Source organism: Diabrotica virgifera, chromosome 3 (genome assembly GCF_917563875.1).
Source record: "Diabrotica virgifera virgifera chromosome 3, PGI_DIABVI_V3a".
NCBI lineage: Eukaryota > Metazoa > Arthropoda > Insecta > Coleoptera > Chrysomelidae > Diabrotica > Diabrotica virgifera.
The window spans coordinates 96,044,207-96,068,449 of record NC_065445.1 but is presented as its reverse complement, the minus strand read 5'-3'; positions in this window follow the sequence as shown (position 1 = coordinate 96,068,449).

Here is a 24,243-nt window from a genome sequence, read left to right as displayed (position 1 = left end):
TTTAAAGCTTGATTAACCACTTTGTTGAAGTTCAAAGTTTACTCATACTTTTACACATAAACTATATACTTTAAGCTTCAAAATGGCGCTAGTTAAGTTGATTAATTGTTATAAACAAAGTAGCTGCGAATTAAATAAAAAAAGTAGCTAACTTTGACCGTAATTAACCTAGACGAAAAGTTTTTTTTTTGAAAATTCGTGTAATAATACCAGCTTTTCAAATCCCAAAGTAGTTTTAATATAGGGTCAATAATAACAAAGTTATTCAAATTTTTTATAAGCCAAAAATGACTCTACTTTAGTAAAATGTTTTCGGAATGAAAAAAATGACTTTTTATTGATTTTTTTTAAACTCGTTGAAAATATAACTATTTTTCTTTCACGTGGTTTTCACATAACTGCTATATTATTCTTATTTTTTTAACAATACCATAGAAAAAAGTTCTTGGGGATAAACAAATTGAATAAAATTTAAACTAATTGACGAATCGGCGTAAACTTTTTTGTGCATTATATGGACTGTTTGACTCAACTTTTCATGCAATATGAAGGTCTAAAGGCCATTTTCGCAAAAGTTATAGCAAATTTTTTATTTTCGAAATTTCAGTCTTATTTTGCAATTTCCGAAGCAACAAATATGATCAGACCAAAATTCAAAAACTGCCATTTTTAATATTTGCTCATCTACTACAAGAAGGAGACTATAAATAAGATATTTAATTACCGTATTTTTACCTGTGGCGATTTAAAAAAAAAACTGCCATTTTTGACCCTTATTTGTTAATAACTAAAATTCTCGTCCGAACTGTGACGGGCATTTTTGTATTTATAATGCATTAGGTATATAGTACCCAAAAAGTCTATTTGTAACCTGGCTGCTCAAGTGTCCCGAATATGGCATATTTTTGCCTTATTTCCCTGGCGTAATTCTGGAAGATTATTATTGCATTGTCTGCATAGCAGATTATTTTAAGTTGTTTTTCTCCCATTTGGTATCCGTTTTTAGCTCTAACTATTTTTATTATTTCATCCATGATCAGGTTGAACAATAAAAGACCCACGGAATCCCATTGACAGCTTCAATTGGGTAAGTTAGTTTATCTTCTACATTATTGTGTGTTCTGGTAAATATTTTCTATCGTTTTAATTATTCCTAGAGGTACCTCTCTTGAGTACAACAAATTGATAACGTTCTTTAATTTGACCCAGTCTGTTGTATTCTATCGATTTCTTTTTAATCTGAAAAATTAGCTTGTTAGTAATAAATGGTGAAACTGAGCCCTGGGATCCCGGACTATAAGTACTATCTAAGCAACTGGAAATATTGATGACCTAACGATGAAACGCAGTTTATATATTTTATGTTTGTTTTAAAAATTATAGGTACCTACCTATAAAAAGTTGCACCAGATTTGTCATCGTCTTACAAATACGGAATGATTGTGGGTTCTTGTATATGAGTATAGTTGTTCAGATTTATTATGATATCAATGAATGTTGTTATCTAACATTTGAATAGAAATAAAATTGTAGTTGTTTTAATGTGCTGTGAAATGCACGATCTGTTATTGTGCACAAATATTTTGAATTCGAATTTCGATAAAATTAATCGACCTATCCATACAAAAATTCCAAAGCATTCCAAATCGGCTTTTCATACTTATGACTTCCATAAAGAGATAAATGATAATACAAAATTACGAAGAAGGGCCAACATAAATTCTCAGTATTTACATGTAAAGTTAAATTCACACCAAGAAGAAACTCGATCAAAAACATCCATGATACGAAAATTTGATGTGAAAAAACTGAGGAATCAAACTTACCAGAAAAATGTTACCGAGTATTGGGAGGAGTTCCAAACAAAAATTTTTGATAAATAAAAAGAAACAATCCTCTACGTAAAAAAACCGAAACATACATTACGGAATGTATTAATGAATAATATAATGAATGTGAAAATGTACTCAAAAATAGAAAAAAGTATATCAAGATTATAACTCTAATATATCTGAAAAAAAAACAAATGAGAAATTCATCTACTTCTTTGAAAACAGGCATCTAATTTACTAAGACAAATCAAAAGAAAATACGTAAACCAACAGTTTTAGAATCAATTTTGATGAACACTTTAAGAATTACAACACTACAACACGCATAATTTCTAAAAAATTTTCACCAACTATTATTAAAGCATATACATACACGGTGGGGCATTAGTGTGACAGTCCAATTACTCGTTTGTCGTAAGAGATACGGAAAAATGTTATTGAAATAAAAGTTGGAGTACGGATAGGACCATAATTTAAAAATATTTTTAATTATACAGGGCAGGGTGACACAAACTTATGTTTTTTTTTTTAATGCAACACACTGAATATTTTTAAATTTTTGGATTTTCCTCGATGCCTTCCTGTATTAAATATGGGGTTTTGTAATATTATACGAGGTAGCTTAAATGATAATTACGATTCTTTGTTAATTTCGTAGCAACATTCACACGCCGTAGAATTGTAGTCATTTCACATCAAAATTTCTATGTATGACCCGTGTTGAGCTGCCCCCCCCCCCCCCACTTGCAAAAATTAAAAAACAAATAGCCCTGATTTATGAGCTATTTATGAGCTCTCATATTCCGCAAACTAAAAATTTTGAGCTCGTTCCACTGAGCAGGAATTTAATACTTTATTGGGGGGGGGGGCTGCCCCCACTTCTTAATAATAGGAATATTGAATCGGTTTTTGCGGCAGAATTACGAGCTATTTATGAGCTCTTGAAATTATATAGTTTCGATTTTTGAGCTCATCCTCTTCACCCCCAAACAATCCTTTAATAATTGATTTAACTTAAAAGAAAAATGCTGAGAAAACTTAAAATATATCGTATTGCGGATATAATTCCTATAGCGTATATACTCTAAGAATAAACTATTAAATCACGTGCATTTCGATTATTGAGCTACAACCCCTTCGCAAGAAAACCACCCCATCTTCCCGGCTTAAGAGAAAGTTGTACTTAAAATGCATTAAATTAATTATTTGGCGACTACATATCATTTAATAATTTATAAGGTTCCAAATTACGCGCATTTAAATCAGTAAATTGCAATTTATTTTGTATAGTGCAGTCACTGAAAGTAAAAATTAACGATTATCTTCAATTTCGGTGAACTTTTATCGATTTTCACGAAAATTGGTCAGTGGTTAGAGGATACCTCAAGAAACAAAGGTGACATGGTACCACCTTGCGCCTTTACCCTGAGGGTGGATACCGCCCCTTCTCGGGGGTGGAAATTATTTTATAAAAAATAACTGCACAAATCTATAAAAGAACAAATTATTAGCAAGATTTATTATATAAAGTTATTAAAATAAGTCAATGCTTTTTAAGTTATTAAAGATCAAAAATTTTAATTATTCGTGAAAAAATGCAAGTTTTGAAGCGGTTTTTCGTAAATCACTGAAAAACTAAGTTTTTACAAAAAAGTTGATAGTACTTTTATTCGTATAACTTATATTCTAAGAATAAACTCTTAAATCACGCGCCTTTCGATTATTGAGCTACAACACCTTCGCAAGAAAACCATCCCATATTCCCGGCTTAAGAGAGAGTTGTACTTAAAACAATTTAAATAAATTATTTGGCGACTAGATATCGTTTAATAATTTATGAGCTCGCAAAATATACGCATCTCAATTATTGAATTGCCATTTTCTTTCTATAGTGTAGTCACTGAAGGTAAAAATCCACTATGACCTTCGATTTCGGTAAATCTCCATTCATTTTCACGAAAATTGGTGAGCGGATTTTGATGCTATCAACTTTTTCTGGAGCTCATTTTTGATAGGTACCTATTTCTAAGTACTTTCACAAGTATTTAGTACCTAAGTGTTATAAAATGCATCTCTTTCCCGTTATTTAAGCTTGAATCCTTAGATTTGAATAGTCTCAGAAACAATATACATTTAATTACCAATAACTTACTTTAAATTAACATTAAAGGGTTTTTCAAGTAAGCAATTTATTATATTTCTTATTAGCTTCAATTTTAGTGATGAACACTTTTTTGTAAAAACTTACAGTTTTTGAGTTATTTATGAAAAATTGCTTTAAAGCATACATTTTCTTTCACAAAAATTAAAATATTTGATTACACATTATATAACAAATTTTGCTTACAATTTGTCCCTCTCTCGATTTGTGGGGTTATTTTTAATAAAGTAATTTTCACCCCCGAGAAGGGGTGACATATACCCCAAGTTGATATTGTTAATTCGTGAAAATGAATGGAGATTTACCGAAATCCAAGGTCATAGTTGATTTTTACCTTCAGTGACTGCACTATAGAAACAAAATGGCAATTCAATAATTGAGATGCGTATATTTTGCAAGCTCATAAATTATTAAACGATATGTAGTCGCCAAATAATTAATTTAAATTATTTTAAGTACAACTCTCTCTTAAGCCGGGAATATGGAATGGTTTTCTTACGAAGGGGTTGTAGCTCTATTATCGAAAGGCTCGTGATTTAAGAGTCTATTCTTAGAATATAAGCTATACGAATTAAACTACTATTAACTTTTTTGTAAAAACTTACAGTTTTTCAGTGATTTACGAAAAACCGCTTCATAACATGCATTTTTTTCACGAATAATTAAAATTTTTGATCTTTAATAACTTAAAAAGTATTGACTTATTTTATTAACTTTATATAATAAATTTTGCTTTTAATTTGTTCGTTTATTGATTTGTGCAGTTATTTTTAATAAAACAATTTTCACCCCCGAGAAGGGGCGGTATCCACCCTCAGGGTAAAGGCGCAAGGTGGTATCATATCACCTTTGTTTCTTGACGTATCCTCTAACCACTGACCAATTTTCGTGAAAATCGATGAAGGTTCACCGAAATTGAAGGTAATCGTTGATTTTTACCTTCAGTGACTGCACTATGCAAAATAAATTGCAATTTACTGATCTAAATGCGCGTAATTTGGAAGCTTATAAGTTATTCAATGATATGTAGTCGCCAAATAATTAGTTTAATGCATTTTAAGTACAACTTTCTCTTAAGCCGTGAAGATAGTGTGGTTTTCTTGCGAAGGGGTTGTAGCTCAATAATCGAAATGCACGTGAATTAATAGTTTATTCTTAGAGTATATAAGCTATAGGAATTATATCCGCAATACGATATATTTTAAGTTTTCTCAACATTTTTCTCTTAAGTTAAATCAATTAAAGGGTTGTTTGGGGGTGAAGGGGATGAGCTCAAAAATCGAAACTATATAATTTCAAGAGCTCATAAATAGCTCGTAATTCTGCCGCAAAAACCGATTCAATATTCCTATTTTTAAGTAGTGGGGGGCTGACTCAGCCCCCCCCCACTAAAGTATCAAATTCCTGCTCAGTGGAACGAGCTCAAAATTTTTAGTTTGCGGAATATGAGAGCTCATAAATAGCTCATAAATCAGGGCAATTTGTTTTTTAATTTTTGCAAGTGGGGGGGGGGCAGCTCAACACGGGTCTATTTATGTTCAAACGATTTTCAATATGGTCTACAATTTTCAAACAATATTAATATGGCAAAATGTATCATTTTAGTATAGAGGGTTGGTCGAAACTCGGAATGAGTATTTTCTGCGTGTTCTTAAATCGAACACCCTGTATTTTAGTATTTTAATGAAATGATATTTTATGGTACTTTTTTATTTCTTAACCGTTACCTGTAGCTACGTGCTTTATTTTTTAGGTATTCGTGATTCTTTAAGCCAACATTAATTTCAACAAAAATTATGCGAAATTTTATTAGGTGGCCGTGAAAATATTCAATCAAAAATATTTTTTCAAAAAAAAAATACATTATTAATATGTAGGAATACATCGACCACATAGTGGTCGCGTGATAGCTCATTCGAAAACTTATTCAATGCTCCATTTACTAATATAAACATTAACATAATTCGTAAGTCTAAGTTTTCACTCTAATGGAATACAAAGCAACATAATGCTACTCTACATCCCACCAGAATGAAAACAATGGGAACCTTCTCTGGTTACACCTCCGAGGCTTCTACAATTTGCAAGCCATACGGATGCCGAGACTAAGGAAGATGAGGGAATTTTACAATATATAATTCACGTCCCATCTGCTCAGCGCGGTAAAGTTCCAACGAGAATAGTTCCCTTTGTACTCCAAACAGAGTAAAGTAAATCAAAAATGAATAACCATTTTCAATGTCGTTGCAACACGAAACTACAGCCGCGCGATATTCTAGTCCAATCAGAGAGTGCCGCAAGCACCTCTACCGGTTTCGAAACTTATTAGTCTCTCATCAGGAGGCACATATGCTGCTCTCCCTGATCCAACCAAAACAAACCCCGGCGTGCAGTCACGGATCTCAACGAACGAAATGGCATAGATGCCCTAGCGGCAACTGCTATCAAAAGTCTAAGTTTTCACTCTAATGGCATATAAAGCAACATAATGCTACTCTACATCCCACCAGAATGAAAACAATGGGAACCTTCTCTTGTTACACCTCCGAGGCTTCTACAATTTGCAAGCCATACGGATGCCGAGACTAAGGAAGATGAGGGAATTTTACAATACATAATTCACGTCCCATCTGCTCAGCGCGGTAAAGTTCCAACGAGAATAGTTCCCTTTGTACTCCAAACAGAGTAAAGTAAATCAAAAATGAATAAAATGAATGAAATTTTTAATGTCGTTTGGTTATTCATTTTTGATTTACTTTACTCTGTTTGGAGAAAGGGAACTATTCTCGTTGGAACTTTACCGCGCTGAGCAGATGGGACGTGAATTATATATTGTAAAATTCCCTCATCTTTCTTAGTCTATGCATCCGTATGGCTTGCAAATTGTAGAAGCCTCGGAGGTGTAACCAGAGAAGGTTCCCATTGTTTTCATTCTGGTGGGATGTAGAGTAGCATTATGTTGCTTTATATGCCATTAGAGTGAAAACTTAGACTTTTGATAGCAGTTGCCGCTAGGGCATCTATGCCATTTCGTTCGTTGCGATCCGTGACTGCACGCCGGGGTTTTTTTTGGCTGGATCAGGGAGAGCAGCATATGTGCCTCCTGATGAGAGACTAATAAGTTTCGAAACCGGTAGAGGTGCTTGCGGCACTCTCTGATTGGACTAGAATATCGCGCGGCTGTAGTTTCGTGTTGCAACGACATTGAAAATGGTTATTCATTTTTGATTAACATAATTATTTATACAGGGTGCCCAAAAAATTAAATTAATTGTGACAAAAATAAATCATCAATCTGGGCGTGATGAAGCAATCGATGATTTTTTTAAATGAGAATGGGGCCGCGATAGCTCATTCGAAAGCTTATTCAATGCTCTATTATTTATACAGGGTGCCCAAAAAATTAAATTAATTGAGGCAAAAAGAAGAATGTATATAATATATTTAATTCGAAAAACATTTTACTGTTCGAAAACAGAAAAAAATGTTTATTTGATAAATAAATACTGTTTTTCGCTTAAATTCAATATTAAAGCTGCCACCCACCTGCCTCACAACATTTACTTTAAGCAAAAAGCAATATTTATTTTTCAAACATTTTTTCTGTTTTCTGATAACAGTAAAATGTATTTTGCATAAAATAAATTACATACATTCTTCTTTTTGTTCCAATTAATTTAATTCAAAATTTTTTTGGGTACCCTGTATAAATAATTATGTTAATGTTTATATTAGTGGATAGAGAATTGAATAAGCTTTCGAATGAGCTATCACACGACCCCTATCTTACTTAAAAAATCATCGATTACGTCATCACGCCCAGATGGATGATATCACTAGTATAATGCATATGCCTAAAAATTATAATTTAAACATAAAAATCGACCTGTTTCGGGATTTTTATCTCCAGAGTCTCCCATTTTCGAAAAAATGAATTTATTCCAACTCAAACGTCCTCACCGTATGTTTTAGAAAACAGGATGGAAAATTGGCCCTAACGAACAAATAAAATTCTAAAAAACTAGGAATATATTTTGAATATCTGATCAGAACAAAAAGAACAGTTTCTAGTAATGCAAACAAAAAATATTGAACAAAAATCTTGCCTGTATCCAATTAAGAAAAATATACATACATACTCGAACTCAAAAATAACAAAGTCTCAGGAGAAGAATGGATAGCGGCTGAATTATTGAAACTGAAAGAAAATCACTAGAAGAAATAACATTACCAGAGAACGGCAGTTCTCGCCAGTGGCTCACAACCCCCCTACACGCGACACTATATATACACGAAATTTTCGATTTTCTAAATCTGACTGAATTGAAAATTGGGCTAACTCCCATCTTAAAGTTCAGGAAAAGACTCACCCATCCATATATCAACCATCCGATTTGGTCCAAGGCTGTGGATTTTACGGCCCTTCCTATTTAGGGTCTGTTTTTCGTTCTCGTCCCCAAAACCCCCAAAAATTTTAAAAATTTAAGCCCGACCTTTGCGACTTCTAATAGCACTGATCATTACCTTTCCAACGCATGTCTAATTTTGAAAATCGGTTATACCATTCAAAAGTTACCGAGGACAGAAATATGACTCAATTTTTATTTAAAAAGGGGAAAATGTTTGTGGATATATAATATATGTATGTATGTGTGTGGAAAAGTTATACCGATTTGACTTTTTTTTCTGTGTTTGAAGAGGGGGTGAGGGTTGATTCAGAACCGATGTAGTTTGTGACTTTTGACCACCCATAAGCCAGCTATAAGACTTGGTAGGTACAAAACGGCATAGTTTTTGGGGGTATATATCTTCGGTTCAAGAAAAGACAGGAGAACCGTAAATACACCAAATTAATAGTGTTGAGTTAAGCCTTCAAATGGTGTCCAAGCCGTCAGGATCAGACATACAAACGGCTCAGTATAGCCGAAAAACTGAAAAACTAAACTTTGAAAATTTTGGTTTCTCGACAATTACTCAAAATTTCAACCTACGAATTGCGCCAATAACTGAGCGTTTGTAGAAGCGTTCTCTATCTAGACAAATCTAACGGTGTATACCTAATATCCGGGAGAATTCGAATTTTTAAGTTATAGGCTTCATAAGTATGATCAAATCTATTTCCTATGGGAAAAACCGGTTTTTCAAGATCAATAGTTCCTGTAATAACTTCAGTTACAGTCGGAAAAATGAAAGAATACCCATGAACGATCACATCAATCACTTATTTTGTATTTGCTGTCTTTTTCTATAACAAGCGTTTGTTATTTATAGAAAAAGACAGCAAATACAAAATAAGTCGTTGATGTGATCGTTCATGGGTATTCTTTCATGTTTCCAACTGTATCATACTTGACCTTAGATCAGCGTTTCCCAACCGGTGGATCGCGACCCACTACTGGGTCGCGGACAGATTTCAGGTGGGTCGCGGCTTGGCTCTTACAGTAGCTGAGTGACGTGCAGAGTACAGAATAGCGTATCATCATGGGTGAGAGATGGGGCGCGAATATGAAAAAACATCCGAAGGTGGGTCGCCAGACATAAAAGGTTGGGAACCACTGCCTTAGATGCATCAGATACTACTTGTCAATACGTTTCAAACTCATGTTTAGTGATCAAAATCAGTTAAGCCGTTTAGAAGTTATTAAGCTACAAAAGTATAATCCAATTAACGATTATTCCCGAAATGGTTTATGTAGTTGTAGTGACTACGACGCTAAATTTGATCTGGCAACGGGTAATCCGAGTTCATTTACCGGCCAATATTTTTTTCATAAATAACTTTGAAAAACTCCTGATACAAGAATAAAAAACCGCTAAACACCGTAAAATTGAGTGGCGCATGCAATATTCCATCTACAAAAGATCTGATATTAATATTACGTGGCGCGAAAATGTATTTTCATTTTGATGCAAAACAAAATTCTAGTTTTATTTTAAAAGATTGTTTCCTAATATTTGCTAAATTTGAAGTAAACGCGCCACAAATTAGTTTCAAAATTCAAACTGTATCAAAGTTACTCTTTTGTGGCGCGTTTTACTTCAAATTTAGCAAATATTATGAAAAAATCTTTTAAAATAAAACTAGAATTTTGTTTTGCATCAAAATGAAAATACATTTTCGCGCCACGTAATATTCATATCAGATCTTTTGTAGCTGGAATATTGTATGCGCCACTCATTTTTACGGCGTTTAGCGGTTTTTTATTCTTGTAAATTATACAAGAAATTTTAAGAACAGAAAAAATCTATCTGATTCGAAAACTATGTACCTTTACCCACGCACTGTATAAAATGGGTGACTTTTTAAATGTTAAAAAGGCTTCTGATTCGATAGACTGACAATCAGTTCTATGTATATGAGAAAACTAGCTGGAAAGGAAAATGAGCTGAATCACAAAACTAGGAACCACAACAAAAAATACGAATTGGGAGACATAAAAAAAGAAGAAAGAATCATATTAAAAAAATCATCGGTGCTAGACAAAGAGAAGATGGATATAGAACACAATCGAACAAAACAGTTGAAAAAATCTTATATAGAACATAAAAATTCATCAGAAAAAGTGGCATGAAGTTTTTTGGGCATCTAAAAATACCTATTACTACGTTACTTTACTCAAACAACCAACTCCCTGGATATCTGAAATTCAAAAAGACATCAAAAGCGCACCTATAAACGAAACAGGCATAATAGACACCTTCAGAGACAAAGTAGATAAATGGGACAAAATGCCCGAGCAAACGAAGCAGAAGTCGTACAGATCAAAATGACCATAAGCACGAAATAGATATTTTCCTAACTAGTGCGGAAAGGCATACTTTTCCGCACGCGATTGCAGTTTGCCGAACGACGCGAAGCGGAGTTCGGCAAGCAGTCGAGTGCGGAAAAGAGACTTTCCGCAAGAGTTAGGAACAATATTTTTTCTACGAGCGTTTAAAAATTGACCAAATCTTAATCAATTAATTGCATTAAAAAATAACGCTAATAAGTTATAATAATAGAGGGATATTTGATATTTGGAAGAATCCACGGAATTAAGAAAGAACATGTCGAACCAAATTATTAGCTTGTCAAAAATCAGCTGCCGCTTTAACAAGCAAGCATTTACCGAAGCCGATGACCGTTACTACGGAGGATGAAACTACCAGCTGCTTTCACCACCTCAAAAAATCTGTTATCATCCGCCATTAATTTGCACAATGTAACCAGTTGTACGTTCAATATAAACATTGTAAATAATAAATAGGTATAATTAATATTACATATTTTGTATTTGATAATAATAAAGTTGGTTAAACGTTGACTTTATATTAAAGTTACCTAATATTTAGTAATTTTGAGTTATGTTATTAGACCAGGGCGCATCTGTAAAAATATTAGTACATTTGGACGTTGAGAGGTGACTCAAATTTTTTTGGAGAAATTGCTTAAAAATCACTCAAATAATCATATTTGAGTTATCCTCCCTCTCAAAAAAGTCCGGAACATTGTTTAAATAATAAAAATGTCAAAAAATGAAGGAAAAATTCGATTTTTTTCTTCGTTTTTTGATTATAACTTTAAAAGTATTCATGTCCGAGAAAAGTTGTACTGATATAAAAGTTGCGTAATTAAATTTCCTACAATATAGAATTGGCTAAAAATTTAAAAAATAGTCATCCTTGTTGCAAAATAGCAATAATTGCGAAAAAACCATACAAAAACAAGTATTCGCATTTTACGTTTTTCAGCCATTTGTGCTACACTTAGGACCTTCATATTTCATCCAGAAAAACTTTATGATACAGTTAAATAATACTCTAAATTTCGTTAAGATCGGTTCAATAGATTTTGCAAAATAAATTTTGCAATCCAGCTTTTGCAAAAAAAATTCATTTTTTCAAAATGTTACAAGACTGAAAATAAAGCAGAGAGCAAGTTGACTTTTTTTTTGCTTATAGAAGTGTACCGTACCTTTCATTTACAATTTGCAAAACTAAAAGCAGACAGCAAGTTGACTTTTTTTTGCTTATAGAAGTGTACCGTACCTTTCATTTACAATTTGCAAAACTAAAATCGATTAACTATCACGGCGTCAGGATTTTTTTTAAATAAACATTAATTATTCGTGCTACGCGCAGGACAGCGGATAGTTTGCTCTGATTGGGCATTCCAATGACCTTTGATAATAATTGATACATTTTAATTTTTATTACATTTCGATATAAATAAATAAATTTGTTTGTTGCAAAATAAAAACACATACTCTATCCTTTGAAATAACAGTTTTTTTAGCAAAAACTTTCTTTGTTCATATATTTTAACTTAGAGAATAAAAGTTTATTACATATTTTTAAACATATGCAATTGTTTAAACAATATTTCACAAACAATAATAAAATTAGTTTGATTTTTGTGGAATTAAAATATTAAAATACAACAAAATATAGAGTAAGAAGATAATATATTAGATAAAGATTGGAAGAAATTTGGGTGGAAATCAACTTGTGTGAATTGAACACCGCTGTCCTGCGCGTAGCACCAAAAATTAATGTTTATTTAAAAAAATTTCTGACGCCGTGGTAATTAATCGATTTTAATTTTGCAAATTGCAAATGAAAGGTACAGTACACTTTTATAAGCAAAAAAATATTCAACTTGCTATCTGCATTATTTTCAGTCCTGCAACATTAAAAAAAAATGAATTTTTTTTGCGAAAGCTGGATTGCAAAATTTATTTTGCGAAATTTATTAAACCGATCTTAATAAAATTTACAGTGTTGTTTTACTATATCATTAAGATCATTAAGTTTTTCTGGGTAAAATATGAAGGTCCTAAGTGTAGCATAAATGGTTGAAAAACGTAAAATGCGAATACATACTTGTTTTTGCATGGTGTTTTTCGCAATTATTGCTATTTTGCAACAAGGGTGACTATTTTTTAAATTTTATTACTCAACTTTTATTTTAGTACAACTTTTCTCAGAAATAACAAAGTTATAATCAAAAAAAACAATAAAAAAATCGAATTTTTCCTTAATATTTTAACATTTTGATTATTTAAATAATGTTCCGGACGATTTTGAGTGGGAGGATAAGTCAAATATTATTATTTAAGTTATTTTTAAGCAATTTCTGCAAAAAAATTTGAGTCACCTCTCAACGTCCATCTCAAAACAGATGCGCCCTGGACTATATACGTTATCTTCGAACTAAGACATGCGAAGCAATTGGGTTTTAAAAGCGCAATATGTATGTAAATTCAGTGCGGGAAAAGTAATGCGGAAAAGTAAAACTTTCCAAACTAAAACGCGTGCGGAAGAGAAGACTTTTTTGCACGCTCGTGGAAAAACATCGTTTTGCAGAACGTATGCGTGAATACTGGACAAAAAAATATTAAAAAGGACTAATTCCCTTTGTTTATGGTCTTCGTTTAATGGTGAATTCATTTAGTTTTCTAATTAATTTTATATCTTTAATCTTTTTTAAAAAAATCTTGCTGGCAGTTAAAGCTTAAAGTTTACACAGAATTATTACATTTTCAAAAAGATTTGCCATGTAATGCATACTTTGTTGTTTTATTTTGTTACCTAATAATATCTGACTTTTATTGTAATGGTACGATTTTTATGCCGCCTCTTTGGTTACAACTGATTATTTGTACACTTTTATTATTCACCATCTTCATAAAAAATATTTTAGTGTGTAGTTTTGTTTTATTGATGTCTATAAAAGTGAATATACTTCATTGTGTACATAACTTGCGGATGACACACTATTTTTTCTCTCTCTCCTATTTTCTTGTAAAAATGTTTTCATTTAAGCATCTCGTCTCAATTTATTACAATTTAGTACAATCCGACAATTATAATGAATCATCATCATCATGGCATCCACACTCCTAGCGGAGTGATTGCCGCCCTCTTTGGGCTCTTCCGATTCGTTTGCCGCGGTGAATCAATCCGTATTAACATTTTGGTTTTACAATTGTTGTGTGACTTGACATCTACAATTTTCCTCCATTCGCTCCTGTTTTTGCTTATGGTTACCCATTCTCTGACTCCCATCTTCTTAAGGTCCTCGACTATCTGGTTCTCCCATCTAGTTTTGGGTCTTCCTCGTGGTCTGCCTGATACAGGTCTCCATTTGGCAATTTTCTTGATAACGGCTTCTGGATTCCTCCTTTCTATATGTCCCATCCATCTGAGTCTCTGTGCCTTGATAAATCTGACGATGTCTTCTCCTTTCTGAAGTCCTCTTACTTCGTGGTTCATGAGTTTTCTAAATTCATTATTATCTAAGTTTGGTGGGCCTGCTATCCTCCGAATTATTTTCCTCTCTAGGATCGTCAATCTTTCTTCCTCTTTCTGGGTCAGACACATTACTTCAGCACCATATATGATTACTGGTCTAATTGCTGCTTTGTAAATTTTCAAATTTGTAAATTTAAATCCAAACTGAAAATTATAATGAATCAGAGGCGTGCGGTCCATGGAAGCGAGGGAAGCGCCGCTTCCCTATTTATTCGTCGATATAAGAAAATATATTATTAATTAATATTTAATAATAAAATTTTTCCCTAATCCAAATAATCTACATATTACCTAGCCAATAGGCATTGAAAAATATTAAAAATTAATCGCGTACAAACGAACTCAATATGCACACAATTCAACTATTTGGTCCACTCCTGGCAGAAGCGCATCTCAAAATCGCCGCTTGGCATGCAGTTGTCCCTTTTAAAATTGGTCAGGGTTCAATGACCGCAGCCACTAGTCGCGCGAATTTTGGTATGCCATGGAAGCGCTCGTCGTATCGCCTTCCCGAAAGTGAGATGCTCCGACTGTAACTGCTGCTAAGGGGTGCTTAGGTATTACATACATTCGCTTAAAGAATATTTCGATTTAAATTTTTTGCAGAGATATTTCCTTTTACTGATCTTTTATTTGACATTTTACAGAAATCAAATGGTATTGCATTTTGTATAAGAAAAATTGATGACTTTATTAATACGATAATTAAAAAAACGGGAGCAGTTTAAAAATATTTGGGATAAAACTGAACATATGGGGTTTGAACATGAAAGAAAAATAATGAAGATTGATAATTTCGGAGACAGAGAGACAGAGGAAACAAAGAGACCTTTTGATAATATTCTACAACAAATGAATTCTAGCTTTCAAAATTTTAACGATTTAAAGTTTGTAGAATTATATATAATCTTAATATTTCTAATTATAATTCATCAAAATTTCCCACAGAGGAATTTATGTCATTACGATTAAATAATGAAAATTTTTTGATATCCCAACTTTGCATTCTAAGTTAAGTATCATTTATGAAACAACTGACATGAATAATAAAGAAATACCCAGAAATCTGGGATTTCTTTATAACTACTGGTTTAAACAAGTCGCTGTGTGAAGTGGTTAAGTTGTGTGAATTAGTACTACTAACTATCCCAGCCACAAGTGCATCAGTTGAACGAAGTTTTGCAGTATTAAGATCCATTAAAAGTTTCAAATTAAGAGTTTAAAAGAAATTCAACAAGCGAAGACAGACTTTGAAAGTTAGCCCTAGTATCCATTAAAAAAGACTGCATTCAACAATTATCAGAAGTTGATAGATGAATAGACCTCGAGTATAAATAAGTGTCATTTTAGTGAAAGTTGTGTGTTGTGGAAAATGCCTCGGAGTATATTTTTTTAAATATGATTCTTCTTTAGAAAACCAAGCCCGGCGCGAGGACTCAAGGGCCGAGCTAGCAATACAGATCAATGATAGGTCACTAGTCACTAGAAATAGCGGGAATAGAGTGCCTCACGCATTCACGCGTCACGAATTTAGTGTGAGTCCTTGTACGCAGGACGTCTCACATAATTAAGTACTTTGCTGATAGAGAGCCCCTGCGCATCAGAGTGTTATCAGGTGGAAAGTTGCTCGATCCTCGACCCTTAAGAAAATATTTTTATATCCTTATTGAATCGCTTCCCCTTTCGAAAAAGTCACCGCACGCCACTGTAATGAATACAATATTATAAAGAAGAGAAACTGTTTAGTACCATTTTTCTTTAAGTTCAATCAATATTCATTAAATTTGCAGTAAGTTATCTTTATGGCTTCTAATACTTTATAGGTCAAACTGGCAATAGATGTATTTTTTGAAATAATTTTACACACTATCAAAGTTATTTAAGAAAATATACCTGTTGCCTGTTGCTATACCTTAAAAATTACTACTTCCAGAGATAGCTTAAGAACAATGCGGATGCATATCAGAAAAAGGAACGCATGAGCAGATATGAAACACCAGACGGATAAAAATTTTTTCGTTTTCTCAGCATTTTAAACAAAAAGGTCATGTTTCATTTTTTTTAAATTTGATAGTTTTTCGAGTTTAAGCAATCAAAAAGGCGAAAATACGCTTTTTCGAGGCTTGAAACCTCGGGTGTACATTATTATTATTTTTGAGATTGCTTAAATTTAAATATTTAATTTCAAGATTCTGAAGAGTAATAGGGCCTTAATTCTATTTATACTGTTGTTTTCTAATTGTTAATTATGCGCGTTCACTTGACTTTTAAGCTGTCGCCGCCGTACTTCGCACAATATGGTGCGTCTCTGTCGCACTATATGATTGGCATATTTATTTAGCACATTGGCAATAATTAATTGACTAAATAATAGATTATTTAAAAAAAAACATGTTAATAAAAAATTATAAAATTTTAATAAATGGCATGTATTGCTTGGGAATTTTCCGCATAAGTACGTATAACAGGTATAAGTGCAACAGAACCGCACTATACAGAGCGACGCTGTGGAAATCTTGAAACTGGATGTTTATATTTCAATTTAGGCAATTGCCTACCTCAAGAATAATAATTGACATATTAGTGCAGTCACTGAAGGTTTTCATCTCCGATTTCGTTGAACCTTCATAGATTTTCATGAAAATTGGTGAGTAGTTAGAGGATACCTCAAGGAACAAAGGTGACATGATGCCAACTTGCGCTATTACCCTGGGGGTGGATGCCACCCCTTCCCGGGGGTGAAAATTAATTTATTAAAACTAATACCATAAGTCGATAAAGGGACAAATTATAAGCAAAATTTGTTATATAAAGTTATTAATATAAATCAATAATTTTTGAGTTATTAAAGATCAAAGATTTTATTTTTTCGTAAAAAAATCTATGTTTTAAAGTTGTTTTTCACTTATTCGCGGTGTGCAAGTACTTGGAGGGGATACGAGAAACGATCGTGCGAGAATAGCGGAGAAATATTGTAACTTTCTTAAATAATTCATTGTCAATTGAAATTGTCAAATTGACGTATATTTCATATCAACTGTCAATGAAGAAGAAAAATTATATATTGCTTCACAATATTAATATGATATTATGCAATTATTATATAAAGGTAAATTTAATTAATTGTATTTTGCTTGCAGTACTGCATTTTAATAACTAATTTTATTTACTACTACAATTGTTTACGTTTTAATAACATAACCTGAATCTTATTTTTTCTTCTTATTATTTTTTGGACTATGGCCTTGACAATTATCCAGTAACCAGGACTAATATAATTGGCCAATATAATTAAAAGTGCGAATAATGTTGCTGAGCGTAGAAACCAGGTATCGCTTTGCCGAACTTGCACGGTCCCAATCATCATCATCATCATGGTGCTACAGCCCTTAGAGGGCCTCAACCTTCTCAAGCGTTCTACGCCATTCTATTCTGTCCCTTGCCTGCACTTTCCAGTTGCCGACTCCGATCTTCTCGGCATCTTGTGTTACCCCGTCCATCCATCTCAACTTTGGTCTACCCCGTCTTCTCATTCCCACGGGTTGAGCTGTTAGAATCCTTTTTATCATGTTCGATTCAGGGACTCGGGCTACATGTCCTGCCCACTGCAGGCGATTTCGCTTAATTATAGTGATAATATCTTTTCCACCAAACGTTTGCTTGTAGATATGCTGCAGTTCAAAGTTATATCTACGCCTCCATATTCCGTTCTCACAAACCGCTCCGAATATCTTGCGTAGTACCTTTCTTTCAAAAATTGATAGAGCGGATTCATCTGTTTTAGTTAGCGTCCATGCCTCTGAACCATATGTGAGAACGGGGACTATCAATGTTCTATACAGCCTTATACGAGTTTTTTGAGACAGACGTTTGTTAGATAAGTACTTTGATAGACCATGATAACACCTGTTTGCAATTATTATTCGCCTTTTTATTTCCTCAGATGTGTCATTATTGGGGTTAACCGATGTCCCTAGATATATGAACTCTTTGACCGCTTCGAAGTTTTGGTCATTGATGATTAGATCTGCATCAACATTTCCAGCTCTTGTGTTTGTGTTGGTCGCCATGAATTTTGTTTTAACGGTCCCAATTAAACTAATGTTAATTCAAAGTGAGTTATGGCTAATTACGCTATTAATTATGCTAAAACGATGCATTTTATAAAATATACCTGCTAAGCACTTGTCAAACTACTTCGGAATACCTGTCAAATGAGCTCCAGAAGAAGTTAGTAGCATCAAAATTAAGCTAGTTATGATGAAAATAAAAGAGCCCCTTCGAATTTTTTAGGAAAAAGTGAAAAATAAAACATATGCCATTTCCACAAAAATTAAAATTTATAGTAATCTTTACAATAATTTCTTTAAATTAGAACAAATAATTATTTCTACAATTTTGACCGGTTTCGAATGCTTATTTTTGAAAAAAAAAACGATATAATTTAAATAAATCAGAATTTTTAAAATAATCGTAAGTTTCATTTTCATTTGTATAATTGTATTTTAAACTCATTTTCATTTTCTTTTGATAATAATGTTAATAATAATAATTTTCATGTGTATAATTGTATTTTAAACTCATTTTCATTTTCTTTTGATAATAACTCCAAAAATACTCAATATACGTAAAAAATGATATATAACCAAATTTTAGTTTTTTCTGTGTTAAATATTTTATTCTTTTTACTATTTCTGTAGGGTAAAAAATAACCGAGATAGAAACGTTTAACGCTTAAATTTTGCTGTGATAACCATGTAACCGGGGCCATTTAACGTTTTAATTAAAATTAAAATTTTTGATCTTTAATAACTCAAAAAGTTTTGATTTATTTTTCTAACTCTGTATAACAAATTTTGCTTAGAATTTGTCCCTCTATCGAATTATGAGGTTATTCTTAATGAAATAATTTTCACCCCCGAGAAGGGGTGACATCCACCCCCAGGGTAAAAGCGCAAGTTGGCACCATGTCACCTTTGTTCCTTGAGATATCCTCTAACCACTCACCAATTTTCCTGAAAATCGATGGAGGTTCAACGAAATCGGAGGTAATAGTTCATACCCACCTTCAATAACTGCACTATATGTGTTTTCAAGCCTTGAAAATGAGCGTTTTCGCATTTTTCAAATTTTAAATCGCTTATAACTCAAAAACTATAAACTGTTGAGAAAAATGACGAAAAATCTTTTTTGTTTAAAATCATCCAAAAAATACAAACAATATTTCGAGGGTATACCAGCAGAACGCACTAAGTCAATTTTTTTGGTTATTCAACTATTAATGCAGTCGTATATAAAAAGGTATGCTCTATATACTGCAAAAACACACTGAGTCGTACTTATTATAATAACAGATAAAAATTTAATACTAAGTCAGTTTGACTGTTTCATTTACTAGTAGAATGCATTAAGTACTCTTAATGCAGTATGCTTGTACCATTTTTGCGAAACCGAACATACAACACTACGTTAACTTTGACTTAGAACATTCTGGTTGTACAATCTGTATACCTATCATTAGGTTTAAATCAAAATGTTACTGTATGAAAAAAAGAAACCTTTTACCTAATTAAAGGGCCATAAATGTGACAACTCATAGATCAAGCCGTGCTAATAAACTATTATTGAATATTAAAATTTTTTCAAAATTGTACTCTACACCGACTAAAATTAGTTGTGCCAAAAAGAATGAGGTAATGCAGTTATGTGAGAAGAAAGTAATACCAGAAGCCAGAAGCATTTCACAGGTGGTACGAAGATTTCCTGTTTGATGAAAAAATTATTAATGTTCTGCCGGAACCTGATGTCTATGATTCATATTAGATCATTTAGTACTAAAATCACCAGAGTAAATAGATTTTAAATACAGCATCTAGAGACTTGCAACTTTTTGCATTGTGTTCAGGATGATTTAGGGAAAAAGTCTACAATAGAAAAATGGGTGGAAATGTATAATTGTATTTTAAACTGCATAAAATATATCCTAAAGTGCATAGACATGTCAAGTTAATTAAGTGCTAGATTTTGTCACTCGGGGCTTTTGGGGTCGCTGAATACGAATTCGCCATCAGTACTGACCCTCGGGGTACCTAGGGCATAGTGTCACTGCTAAGATACATCATCTTCTGGAGTTTAGAGGGTTTTCGGCATTAAATTGATGCAAACAGATTACTCAGAGAGTATTTGGGTGTGCTGATGACGAATACACCTTCAGAACGGACACCTGGTGTCTAGGGTCACGCCATCTTCGAAGTTTCGAGGGATTTCGGCACTTAATGCATGCAAATAGATTACTAGGCGGTTTTTGGGGTCACTTAGTATGATTACGTCATCAAAAACGAACCCGAACCACCTGGTGCCCAAGGTTACTGCTAAAGCATGTTATCTTATAGAGTTTGGAGGGTGTTGGTGCATCGGAGGTCGGTTCTGATGTCGTATTCTTATTCAGCGGTCTTAAAAACCCTCGAGTAATCTGTTTGCATCAATTTGCCGAGAACCCACGAAACTCCAGATCATGTGCCTTAGCAGTGGACCTGGGTACCATGTGCTCCGGTGGTCGGTTCTGATGGCAAAAATCCTAAATTCCCTGGTCTAGATAAAGAAGACTAACCATCTATTTGGTTTTTGTATTTTTTGTATCTAATAATTAAGTTTCTGAAAATTTCAATAATTGTTCTTTTTTATTTTTATTTTTCAACAGGATTTTATTAATGCCTAAATTCTAGTTGTCTAAGATTATAGGATAAAACATAATACTAAAATTGATACAACGAAAATTAACATTAAAATGGGATTAGTTGTGTGTCTACTTGTGTAAAATAGTAACATTATGAACAAGCAGAATGCACTAAGTCAGTTCATTATTTATTAAAAAAACAATTACTTATTAACCAAAAACAATAACTGTTGTTGTAATATACCACATTCTTTAAAATACCATTACTATTTCTATACAAGTAATAGAATTAAACTAAAAGTAATACTTTTTCTGTCAAAATTTCTTGAAGAAAAAGTCAGGACTTCCTTACTGTAAGGAAATGTCATTTCCTTACTGTAAGGAAATGATATTTCCGTACAGTTGTTAGTGTTCTACATAAATGATAATTCAACCTCAATACGTTTCCATAGTAACCCAAGTAATTTTATTAGGAATTTCAAAGCACCATTTATTTGGGAATAAAATTATCGCGTTTTTTTTTAAATCAATCAATATCTGTCGAATTTTAAACGATTTGCGGAAAAATAGTATGTTTACCTCGTAGGAAAAGCCACATTCCTGGACTCTGTGTTGCTAAGTCTCGGCTTGCGCCTCGACTTAGCAATCTTCACAGTCGTCCAGGAATGTTAAGCTTTTCCTACCCGGTAAACAATGTACTATTGTGTAATTTTGATTTATATTTAAAAATTTTACTAAAGCTTGATTTTCTCAAAACAGTGATTTTTTACTTAGTACAATCTGCTCGTATACCCTCGATTTTTCGGATCAAAAAGGCGATCTTTTGAATTTGTTTATAAAAATTGTTTGAACAATTTCTGCCCAAAAATTTTCTGACGGTACTCTTCAGATTTGTTTAAAGGGTATATTTTTTAACAAGAATCAGCAAAAATCCCGAATACGAAAATGTTTCAAACGGGAGCGGCCCCACAGCATGGACTAATTGAACCCCGCTTCTTCCTAAACGTTGTCTGCTTCATCAGCTTATAAATTATAATATTGGCATCAACCATCCCACGAGACTTTATTTATTCCGATGTCCTTCCAAATTGACACTATCAAAACATGAAATCGTAGAGTACGCTGCAAGTGAAGCGTGTGAATAATTGTGTGGTTCGCAATGAAAAAAATTAAAGGTACATTACATCCCTTCCAGTTCGGATTACAGGAAATGATTAACACAATCCTTGACCTCCGGTTGGCCGGTTTATTTCCTGCATTTTTTATGAGAATCCGCAGCCATCTGCTTAGCTACATGCGGGTTATTATAGGGAAAAGTGGGGTAATGTTTGTCTAAGGTAATTATTGCAAATTAAAACCATTGAGTTTTTATCTTCTTATTTTTCTTTTTCTTTTATATAGGCAGTACTGCCTGTTTTTCCTCAACGGTGCCTTTTATTCTGTTCCTAATTCATCGTTCCATATTTTGCTTGGGCGTCCTATATTTCTTTTGCCTAGCAGTCCGACTTTTCCCTGGCTATTATATTCTTACTATCCTTGATTCAGACATACTGTTTATGTGTTGGTTGAGTCCACTCTGCTTTTCTATTCTTTACCCAGGAATTTATATTGTCTACTGCCACATATTGTGTATTGCTCCACACTAAACAGTATTGCCTGTTTTTCTTCAACGGTGCCTTTTATTCTGTTCCAAAATCATCGTTCCATCTTTTGCTTGGGCGTCCTATACTTCTTTTTCCTAGCGGTGACTTGTCCCTGGCTATTTTTACTATCCTTGATTCAGACATACATTTATGTGTTGGTTGATTCCACTCTTTTTTTCTATTCTTTACCCAGGTATTTATATTGTCTACTCCACATATGCGTCTGGTCTCCTCACTTCTTACCATGTCCTATAGTCCTTTTCCAGCAATCCTTTTTAAGATCTTTATTTCGTTGGTCTCCAGATGTCTTTGTGTTTTGCTTGTGACTGCTCATGTTTCGGTCGTGTAAGTCATAGCTATCCTAATAACTGACGTAAATATATATTCCGGTCTTTTTTTCTACTCTTAGGTGTTTGTTTTTCTAAATTTTGTCGTTTCGGCATCCTGCCGTTCTACTGGCTTTAATTATTTGGTCTTCTACCTCTTCTTCGATATTGTAGTCGGCTGATAGATTAATTACCAGGTATTTGAAAGTCATTACTTGTTGTATAATTTTATTTTCTAACTCCAATTTGCATCTTATTATTTCTTTGGCTATTACTAAGCTTTTTGTTTTTTGGGATGATATTTCCATATTCATTTCTTTTGCGTTAATGTTGAATTCGTGCAGTAATGTTTGTAGGTCGTCTTGGCACTCTGCTACTAACACGGTATCATCAGCGTAACAGACTATTTTTATCTCTCTTGATTTCTCCGCTATTTGCCTTATAACAAAAACTGCATCGTTACATGATCTTTTACTTCTAAATCCTTGTTGTTCATCTGATTTATTTATGCATACCTATTTATTTATGAATTTTTATCATATTTTAAAAATCAAAAAGAAAAAGAATAATATAAATAAAAGATATAGATAACGTTCTGAAACTGTTTGCTTGTGACATGTCTGAGTTAAATGTTATGTTTATACGGGATTAGACACAAGTAACACAGTAACAGTTTGGTTATAATAACAATTACATTTTTACCTAAAAATATTTGACGGTTCGATTTCCACTCTTTTTCAATCAACGAGGAAGAGCTGCTTCAAACATGGCATGAAATTTAAAAAATTTACTAAACATACATCAAGAGAAAGAACTTGAAGAATAATATATATCTTGACGAAATCAAACATCGACGAAATATTCCAAGCAATTAACAAATTAAAGAACGCAAAAGCTCCAGGCTCCGACAATATACCGGCCAAATTCTTTAAGTACGGAGGAGAAACTTTACACAGACAATTACACAAATTAATAATAACACTTACATATATGGAACGAAGAGAAAATACCATTTCGTGCCATTTTGATCCCCATTAATAAAAAGGAAGACAAAACCTGCATCTCCCTACCTAACTAACAGGTACGGCTTAGAAAATATTATTGAACATCTTATTCTGTAGAAAATTTCATAGGGGAATACCAAGCTGGATTCAGAAAAAATAGATCAACCTTTGATCAGATTTTTGCTCTAAGACAACTGCTTAAAAAAAGATGGGAATTTAATAGACTTAAGAGCAAACAGTAGCGATCAACAGATAGCAACAAACGCGTTCCAAGATTGCGGCTCTAATTTTGAATATTTTGTCGAGAT